Source organism: Symphalangus syndactylus, chromosome 18 (genome assembly GCF_028878055.3).
Source record: "Symphalangus syndactylus isolate Jambi chromosome 18, NHGRI_mSymSyn1-v2.1_pri, whole genome shotgun sequence".
NCBI lineage: Eukaryota > Metazoa > Chordata > Mammalia > Primates > Hylobatidae > Symphalangus > Symphalangus syndactylus.
The window spans coordinates 31,304,023-31,314,289 of NC_072440.2; the positions used below are offsets into that span (position 1 = coordinate 31,304,023).

General features: G+C 44.3%; 1 long non-coding RNA gene across 1 annotated transcript in view; it reads left to right on the plus strand.

Moving 5' to 3' along the window:
- The window catches only part of LOC134733516 (uncharacterized), a 211,722-nt gene extending 203,667 nt beyond the window's left edge, over nt 1–8,055 (plus strand). The window contains exon 5 of the long non-coding RNA XR_010117076.1: nt 8,031–8,055. This is a non-coding gene — a long non-coding RNA (uncharacterized lncRNA). The remainder of the gene's footprint in view (nt 1–8,030) is intronic.
- Nucleotides 8,056–10,267: the final 2,212 nt, after the last annotated feature.

The following is a 10,267-nucleotide window of genomic DNA, read 5'->3' on the forward strand; positions in this document are numbered from 1 at the left end:
AATCATTTATGTCATAATGGAAAGAGTTTTGGATCTTTCCCATGGGCAAGTTTCGATAGAAACAGAGGGGAAGTGCAGAAGGTCACTGAGCTCCTGGCTGAGGTGGGAAGGAGAGACGAGGAGGGTGGAGGAGGAGAGTGGGAAGAAGAGGTTCACCTCTGTGAAGCTGACAACTTTTAACAAGGTCACTCTTCTTTCTTTCCTATTCCTAAATATGATTTATTTATTCTTTGGTAATTATCCATTACATTGAGTAAATTTCTGGTTAATATTTTTACTGTGGTTTCCTTTAGGCTATAATTATCGGGAAACTTTTGATTAAAAATAGTAACTTAAAATATAAACACTTAACCCTGGCTATATAACCACCCACCCAAATAGACTTACTTTTTTTCATATTTCAGTTATTTTCTATTCAAATACAGTAAAACATTTTAAAGGAAAAATGTGCCCAAAGGCATCATTTGGCTTTAATGAGAGATGCTACTCTGGAAAAAAAAAATTAGCTAAATTCAACAGCAGCGTGATTCAAGATGATTGACACTTGAGAGTGGGCATCCAAGTTCCTTTCACGAATAGTAGGGGGAGCTTGGCTTCAGCTGAACATTTACTTATCAGTGTTTGTGCTACTGGTTTCCAGGCAGTGTATAAATTACTGCTTGCTTCTGTGTGGTGCAGAAAATGAAGGCAAATTCTTTCTTTTGGGAGGCAACCAGTCTTTACCTGATTTATTAGATATGGTAACACTGGGCTGACTAATGAGAGGGATCAAAACGAGCCATGACAAAATAGCAGTGTGCTAAATCAGGAAGACTCTGGAATTCTGCTGTTACACTGGGGCTTACTGCTTGGCTGGAAGGAAATATACTGTAGTGGTTAGAGGGAAATGGTCTTTCTGTTCCAAACCTGTATCTCCAGCAACTTTGAAGTGGTTTATAAAGTTATATTTCAAGCTATGCTGCCTCACACCAGGTGTTAACCCAGGGGTAACTGTTTGTTAAGTTTCCTTCAAAGGCTGTTCAGGGACTTTGAACAAGTGGAAAGTGTCTGCTGTTTGGGGATTGCCAGCATTGTTATGGGTACAAAGTGATTCATCCCCACTGAGGAACAGCCACTTCTGGCCAGAAAGAGGTAAAATGGGTCACTATGTCAAAGATACCCAAGGAACAGGAAGAAACTCAAGACAGAACTATCCAGATGGGGGGCAGCTGCAACACGATGGTGGTCCAAAAGTGTTGCTTGAGTTCTGGTTAGCAGGTGCATGGGGTGCCTAATGGAAAGTGGATAGAAGCCATGGGAACATGGGACCCCAATTGTTTTTTTCTTCCTGTTCCTTAAAGGGAAATGTCAGCTAAATGCAAAAAATTGTCTTTCCTTTATACGGAAAGCTGACCAGTTGTCCTGTGTCATGCCAAATGGAGAAACACAACAGCTAGCATGTGTGGTGGTGGAGTGAAGTGGAGGTCAAACACAGAAGAGTTTGACTAATTACTCTTGGAAGGGAAGGTTACTTGGTATATTTGATCAAGATTTTAACAATGCCATTATAAAAAAATTTTGCCCTTTTCCCACATACCAACCTCCTTTTTTTCAATCAAAGCCATATGATTCAACCAGAAATTTTGCTTGACAAGCATCTGAAGGGGCCAGAAGTGAATGGCAAGGGAGTCGTCTGAGGGCCCCAGCCTCTCCCACTGTCCCATTCCCTCTGCATTTTACAAAGCAGATCATCCCTGGAGGGGAATCAAATTCCTGTGAATCTCCAGTAACTTTTCCAAATTTGTTAAACATAAAAATGCCCAGGAATGAGCACAGACCAAGCTAACCATGGGAGGAATTTAGTTTATAAATTAGGTTTGAAGCAAGGATAATAATAGTCCCTCCCTAAAACTGATCTACACCTTATTCAGGGGCTGAAACTGTCTTTGTAAGACTAATGAAAGGCCACAAGATTAGAATTATGTTAAGGGGCTGAATTCTGCTAAAATGTAGGTATAATTTCTATAATCTCTTACTGCTTAGGAGTCATGTGAGCAGCGGTCACAAGATTTGTGACTTCCCCAATTGCCCCTGTAGATAACATCCCTATCGTAGAACTTAAGAGTGGTCTTTTTGAGATGTTTTTCAGACTGACCTCACCCAGAATCATAATGCATCACTCATCCAGTCGAATGGCCTCCTACCCCGAGAAGGATTTAGCACATGAGGACCATTTTCCACACCCCTATCACTGTATCCTCAATACCCATTGAGTGTACCCAATCAGCATACCCATTCCCCAGTCCCTTGACCACCAAACTATCCTCGAAAATCCATAACCTCTGAGCCTTTGGGGAGACTGATTTGAATGGTAACTCCAGTCTCCCATGTGACAGCCTCACATCAATTAAACACTTTCTCTACTGCAATACTGCAGTCTCAGTGAATTGATTTTGCCTGTGCAGTGGGCAGGAAGAAACCACTGGGCAATTACATTGGGAGGGTCTTCACATCCCCACTCCCCACCATGACTCTTCACGCTCTTGCTCAATGTGCTCCAGGCTCACAAGCTCCTTCTTCCTTCCCCCTCAGTTCCCCCCAGATAGCTCCCATTGGCTGTAGCAAAGGTAGAATTTACCCTGTCTTCATAATTTTAAGAACCTCACGTTACTGCTTAGAATAGTACAATTGAAGTCCAACCTACCATTCCTACTATTAGGGAATTCAAAGTCTAGCCAACAAACAGAGACCTCTCTACATCACTGTGGAAAAAAAACAACAGCAACACTGATTTATGAATTCACACAACACAGCACACACATATGGTAGCTGGCAAAAGGCTACAAGGTCAGGATGAAATTTTACACAATGTATGCAGCAAAACAGAAGAAATAACAATAATACATCTCCCACAACCTTAAGAAACAAACGATTACATCTTGAGACAGGCTCTCAGGTTAGCTCCAGAGGCACATGTTTGCATTTGAGTTATGGGACCCATGACCTGAAGACAGCTCTGTAAAACTGGAGACTGGGCTTATCTCACCCCTGGAAAGACCCATTTACATTCTGAAAGGTTAGAACAAGGACTTAAGCCTACTGGTTTTCAAGAAGAGTCTTACTACTACTAATAGTAATAACAGAAAGGTTCGTAAGCATAGGACCAACTTCTAATATACCCCTCTCCCATAGTTAGAAAATATACTGTCCCTTTTCATACCTCCAGCCCGGAGGCTCTCTGTGGCTTTCTGTGGCTTTCTCCTTCAATGCCACCCATTATCTGAATACTTCTTTGGAGAAGCATCTGTGGTTGAGTCAGGTCACACAGTGTGGTTTTCCCAAGTGACACCCTCCTTTGGCAGAAACAGCTCCTCTAGAGATCAAGATGTTCATTCCCTGAGGCCTAGGGTCTCAGCAAGCTAGAAAGAGGAAAGCAATCTGATTAAAGGAACCTACATTAAACTCTGCTGTTGGCAGCCCTCCAACCTGCCCGTTAGTGCTGTTCATGTGAAGAAGCAGGGAAAGAATCCTAGTAGTCCATTGAATCACATGTTAAATTAGTTCTAGAAACTTGGAGATTGAGGGGGAGAAGTATGTGAGGTCTTCCTCCTACCACTTGCTTGAATTTAACTCCAAGCACCTACCCAGTGCATCTTAAAATTTAGTTTGATGCTTGTAATGCCTATTTAAAATGCACACTTCTGACCTTCTGGTCTAATTCAGCAGCTTTGAGGTGGAGCCAAAAAATCTACATTTTTGTAAAGCTCCCCAGGTGATTATGATACCAGTGAAACCCAGAAATACTGACCTTCTTCATGCAGATACCCAACAGCCACGCTTGAGCCCATCTGCCTAGCCAGGGGTTTCTGGAAGCTAGAGTAACCTGTGCCCCCAGTGACCTAAGTCACTTGGAAACACTTCCCAAAGTGTATTTTGGACTCTAGGGACCTGATCCTAGGGATCTTAATAAGTGTTAGAGGGCTGAGATAAACCAAGTTAATCAAGTATTTTTGCTGTGGGACTTCTCAGACTCTTTGGCATGTTAATATATCATGAGTCTCGAGGAGAAGTATATAACAGGTAAAATGTTTCAAATTTATATGGCCACAGAATCATCTGCGAAATCTGGAGCACATCTTGGGAAAGTGTGATCTGTAGATCATCAGAGAAGTTTTCTGTGGTGCATAAATGACTACTGAAGTGTTTGATTTCGCTGTATAAAATAGTGTTAGATATGTAAATGTATGTGGGCTGAATCATGTGTAATAAATGTCATATGCTGAGTGATACACTGTCCCAGGCACCGTAATCAGTGTCACATACGTGATCTCATTTAACCTTCACAATAATCCTGCGAGATGGGCATTATTCTTCCTATTTGATGATAAACTGGGCTTGGAAGAGCTTAAGTAACTTATCCAAGATCACACAATTAATACAGAACAAAGCCGAGATTCAAATCCAGGACTCAAATCCAGCTCAATCTGTCTCCTAAACCCACATCTTTCTCCTTATACTCCACTGCCTCCTTAGCAACACAGTAATAATTACAGTGGAATCTCACCTTCTGTGGGGTTAGGTTCTAAAGTTAAGTGCAATCAAAGGTAAATTAGAAAAAACCTAAGTCACTGATAAATTATAGTTAGTTATACAAGGTTTTGGGCATATAACCCTGCCCCGTATTATGTTTGTATAAATATATAACGTTGTGTATGTGTACATAAAATATAATTTTACAGCATTTTTATTTTTAAGTATGCAAAAGACACAGAACTTGTATAGTTGAATTCATGTAAGTTAAACACCTATATAATGTCTCTCTACACATGCATATCTCCAAATGGGTGCCAGACTAACAGTGCTAACATCTTACAGATTTTACAGCTTTAGAACCAGAGGGAACTTCTATGGTCAAGTGTCTGTGTTACATTTGACAGAATTGAGGCACAAAAAGGCTGTCCTTTGCCCAACTTCGCTGTTTACCTTCATTTCCAACAAGCTTTGGGAGACTCTGTGTCTGCTCACAGCTAGGAGGAAAGCAGAGGAAGGCCATTTCTCCTTACTTTTTGCCTGTTGTGGCCCAGCTAACCCAATAAATGAAATTCAGGTTGCTGTGAGATGGTCAAGGTCTGGGCTTTACATCTGGCAGGGAGACAGCTCCTTTTTGAGGATGACAGCTGCAGCTTCAGCTCTACCTGGGAGCTGTCTCCCCATGGGGAGGACGTTCATTGCCAGCTGTCTCTTCTGTGTGCAGTTCCTGGGATTGTTCAAACTGGTAGAAGCTGAGAGAGCCCAAGGGAAGGAAATCTGCAGCTATAGAGCCCAACATGCCTTCTACGCGCGCGCACACACACACACACACACGCCCTCATTCCTTTAAAGCAGAAAGAAGCCAGAACATGTGATGTAGTCAGCTGTTTGGATTCTTAGAGAGTGTTGAGTCTAAGTAATGGGGCAAGTCGTGGGGAAGGCACTCATGGTTTTGGTGGGGAGGGCAGGGACCGTTCCAGCTCTAATCAGAAGGATAAAGGAAGTAAGCAGACCAGCAGATTTGGCCTCTGGCATGTGAAACAGCATCCACATCCCCCCCTCCCAGTGTCCTATCAGATCTCATTAACCCTCTCCCATTCCATTATCCAGGAACCGCCTCCTTACCTGCCTTGATTATCTCAGCTAGCTGCCAGGTTGATAAGAAATCCCTCCCAAAATGGGAGAGGGCTAACAGATTAAGGGGTTCCCTCTCAGGGACTTAGCCCTTCGGGTGGGCTGTCTCACAGTTCCCAATTCTTCCAGAGCCAAAGGAAAGCCACAGAAGCATGAAGTGTCAGGAAGATTAGACAGACATTTCTGGGCCACAAGCCTGTGTGATGCTTTTCAGATCAAAACCCAGGTCGTGCCTGCTATGTTTGTAGGAAGGAGGGAGTCTGGGTGGGAAATTAGAGAAAGTACAGCACCCTCTGGCCTGAAGAACCTTTCATCCCTGAACTTGGAGGTGTAAGCTGTCCTTCTGAAACACAAATCCTTATCTACTCTCATTTTCCAAATGTTTGTGTTTCTATATGAAAATCTTTAGATTTGCAGAACCATTGGGCCCCAAAAATATGGCCCAGTTCACTCAAACCTATATATTTTCTTCCTATGATTTTCCTCAGGGCAATTCATGTTGTCACAGGTGGCCCCACCCTCCAGAGCCTTCACCTAAGGGTATTGCAAGCCAACTTTCCAGTTATTTCTTAAAAATAAAATGATCCTTAAATGATAGGATGGTCAGCCAAGATACTAGAGTTGTTAGCTTTCATCGGACAAAAGGACTTTCAGTGTCAGCTCTGCTTATTTCATTTAGCTGGGATGGCGACCTACATCTCACAGCATGAAAGGCCCAAAGCGATGTTTCAGGAAGAATAATCCAAAGAACTACGGGTATCAAACTCCCTGGGAACTTGTTAGCATGCCAATCCTGGGCTGAGAATATGATTTTAAGGGGATTGATGCTTTAGAATTTCTGGACTAAATGTTGCTGTTTCTCTTGAAGTGGTAACTCCATTTGAGTGGCAGGTTATCCTGTCTGTCATTACCTGGAGAATTATACAGAAATCTTCTGCATAGCAAGAAGTCCCACCACACTCAGGGCACTGGGGAAATAGGGTGGTGGCAAGCCTATGTTCATTTAGGGGGATCCCTGCCCGGTGCTGCCGGAGGAAGTGCCCTGTGCTGCAATGAGGAAGTTCACTGTTGTCTTTCTCAGGAACTCAGACCAACATGAAAATAGGACTCCTGAACTTAGAGCCTATGTTTTGTCCACAAGATTATCCAATCTGCAACAAGCACCAGAACTTGCCTGAGATCCTGAAATCCAGAGACCCTAGCCAGCTGGGCATACACCAAGCTCTAGCATAGAAGAGAGGCCAGCTACTCAGGCAGGGCACATGGCCCTGGGGCAGCCTGGCCCTGGACAGGTGGAGCCAACCTCTCCAAGAACTTTCCAACACTCCACCATTCTCTGTTTACCCCAGAGGCATATTAGGCTGACTGAGACATCCCTGAGAACACAGGGAAGCTTCAACTACCTAAGGCTGGAATAATCATGGTCATCATCATTATCTAGTTCTAAACAGAATCATCCTAGGAGGCAGCATGCCCTTGTACAAATTTCAAATCTGATACAGATAGCTGTGTGGCGTTAGGCAGATTCCCTCTCTGTGCTTACAGTTCCTCATCTATAACACAGAGGTAATAAAAGAACCCTAATCCCAGCACTTTGGGAGGCTGAGACGGGCAAATCACGAGGTCAAGAGATTGAGACCATCTTGGCCAACGTGGTGAAACTCCATCTCTACTAAAAATACAAAAATTAGCTGGGCATGCTGGCGTGCACCTGAAGTTCCCAGCTACTCGGGAGGCTGAGGCAGGAGAATTGCTCGAACCCAGGAGGCGGCGGTTGCAGGGAGCCGAGATCACACCACTGCACTCCAGCTTGGTGACAGAGTGAGACTCTGTCTCAAACAAACACACAAAAAGAATCCGTCTCTTAGTTGCGTTGTAAGAATTAAATGAGACAATGTGTACCAAATTCTTAACAGAGTCTGGAATATGATAAGTGCTCCGTAGACAGGGCCACAGCTAGCATGCAGGGCGTCTTTGTGGTAATTGGAAAAAGGTGTGCTCATTTGGGTAGACACATTAGAAAAAGATGTCCCTTCCTCTGGGCTGGCTCAGGCTGGTGTCTGGGCTCCTGTCTTGGGAAGCAGAGTTTCTCCCTCAGCTGGCCACCCTTTGGCTGGTCACAACGCACAAAACTGAAGGTGGAGGCCCTGTCCATACATGTTTGCTATGGTAAGTACCAACAGTTCTTGCAGACGGACAACGGTGTGCGCTCTGACTGTGGAGGCCCCGTTGGAGGAGGGAGCTGACTCTCACTTCTCAGAACCACAGTGCTAGGCTCAGCAGACTCTCATCTTGATAAACTTCTGTGAGAACAAAGGCATGGGGACACACTGAATTTTCCTTTTCTGAGCTTGAAACCAGCTGATCATGCTTCCTGTTTCTCTAAGGGCTTCCCTGACATAGACGACTTGCTTCTTTCAAATTTGGTCATCGCCCTCTTGCCTTCCTGTGTGAGTCAGCGTGGCTGCCCTTGTGCACGCCAGGCTCCTGTCTGCGCTCCGGGGCCTGTTTCCTGGCCTCCCCAGGTAATTCCCCTCGGCCAAGGGTGAGCGTCCCCGCCCACGTCCCCTCTGCCTGGAGACGTGCGTGCGCTGGAGACATGAGTCACAGCAGCCCGCCCGTCCTCTGCATCTGAAACTATTATTGGAATGCCTCTGCGCGCAGCACACGCCTGCTTCCCAGATTTCACAGGCCCCTGCTCAGGGATCTGCAAACCGCATTGCTCAGCCCGAGATTCCACGCGGGTGATCACGAGGTGGTTTGCTCTAAGCTGGAACTTTTCTAAGAAAGTAGGTTTCTTTAAGCCAGGCATTCTGCATTCTTCAAAAAGCATCAATCACATGTCTCCAGCGAGTGCCTAGCAATGTGCCTGCCTTAATGGGTAATGCAAAATAAATCGTTCTGGAGCTCTGAGAAGGACACAGTAAAAAGAAGAGTAAAAATGAGTGTCTTAAATAAGAGATGTGGCAGGACAGATCCCTATGGGCCTGGAGAGTTAAACCCACAAACAGAAAGGGAAGAAAGAGGCAGAAGATTGGGAGCAGGACCATGAGAGAGAACCAGCGGAGGCAAGCAACTTGAACAAAGACGCAGAGGGAGAATGTGTCGGACTTGTTTACAGGAACCTAAATACGGAACCAAATTTGAATTTTGAAGATCCTTCTCTTTTTTTCATGCTAGGATGTTTAATAGCCTCTAGTGTGAGAGAATTTACTGTTGTGAGGTGATAAAACTGCTTTGAATGCTATAAGGTATCCAATTCTTGTCTCCCTTTTACAGATGAGGAAACTGAGGCACAAAGAGGTGAAGTCCTGAGCTCGCAGTCATGCAACCAGCAGGTGGTAAAACACACCTCCAAGCCGCCTGCCTCCTAAGCATCAAGCTTTGGGGCCTAGGGTGAGAACAGACTTTAGTTTTTTCCGGGTGGATATTTGAAAGGGAGGAGCTAAGGTTAGTTCATTGATCCTTCTTCTCTGAAATCCTGATGCAGATTTCACTTCTTCCATGCTAGATCTTGGTGTATGTCCAGGTGACTAGGATCTCAGGATCTCGGGCAAGTTCTGGTGCTTGTTGCAGGTTGGATAATCTTGTGGACAAAACAGGCTCTAAGTTCAGGAGTCTTATTTTTATGTTGGTCTGAGTTCCTGAGAAAGACAGCAATCAACTTCCTCATTTTCCCTATTTGACATGGACACGAGAACACGAGACTAACAAAGAAACAACCTTTTGCTAGACCATTTTCAGATCCTATGAAAGAAAATGATAAAGGGAAAAGTAGCTCCTGGGGCAAAGTGGAAGCAGATCCTGGAAGAAGTTGCAGGTCGGCTTATGTCAGAGGCGCCCTAGCAGTAGGTATGCGAAAAGAGAGCAAGGGAAAGATGGGAAGTCCCTCCTCAAGCAGCAAACGCATGTGGCATCCCAGCATGGCTGGAAGCCACCTCTATCACTTCCTTCCCCCAGTGACAATGAAACGGAAAGGGAGCTTGTGACTCACTTCACCTGGCAAGGTGGTGCTGGAACAGGACACTTCCGTGAATCAAGGCTGATTGATCTTATTCTATTTCTAGACACATATCTTACCCAGAGTTCCTCTCCTTCCGAAAGAGTGGCCACCTCATAAAAGTGAAGAGAACACTGTCAGAGGGAATGTGAAACGGTGCAGCCACTGTGGAAAAACTTCTGGCATTTCTCAAAAAATTGAAAGGAGAATTACCATATGACCCAGCATTTTCACTTATAGGTATAATATATACCCCAAAGAGTAGAAAGCAGGGACTCCAACTGATATTTGTACACCATGTTGATAGAGCATTATTCACAGTAGCCAAAAAAATGGAAGCAACTCCAGTGTCCATTGATAGATGAGTAGATAAACAAAATGTGAAATACACATGCAATGGAATATTATCCAGCCTTAAAAAGGAAGGACATTCTGACATATGCTTCGACATAGATGAACCTTGAGGACACCATACTAAGTGAAATAGGCCAGTCACAAAAAGACAAACACTGCATGATTCCACTTACGTGAGACATCAAGAACAGTCAGACTTTTATAAGGGAGGGGGAAATGAGGAATCATTTAGTGGGTACAGAGTTTCAGTTCTGTAAGATGAAAGAGTTT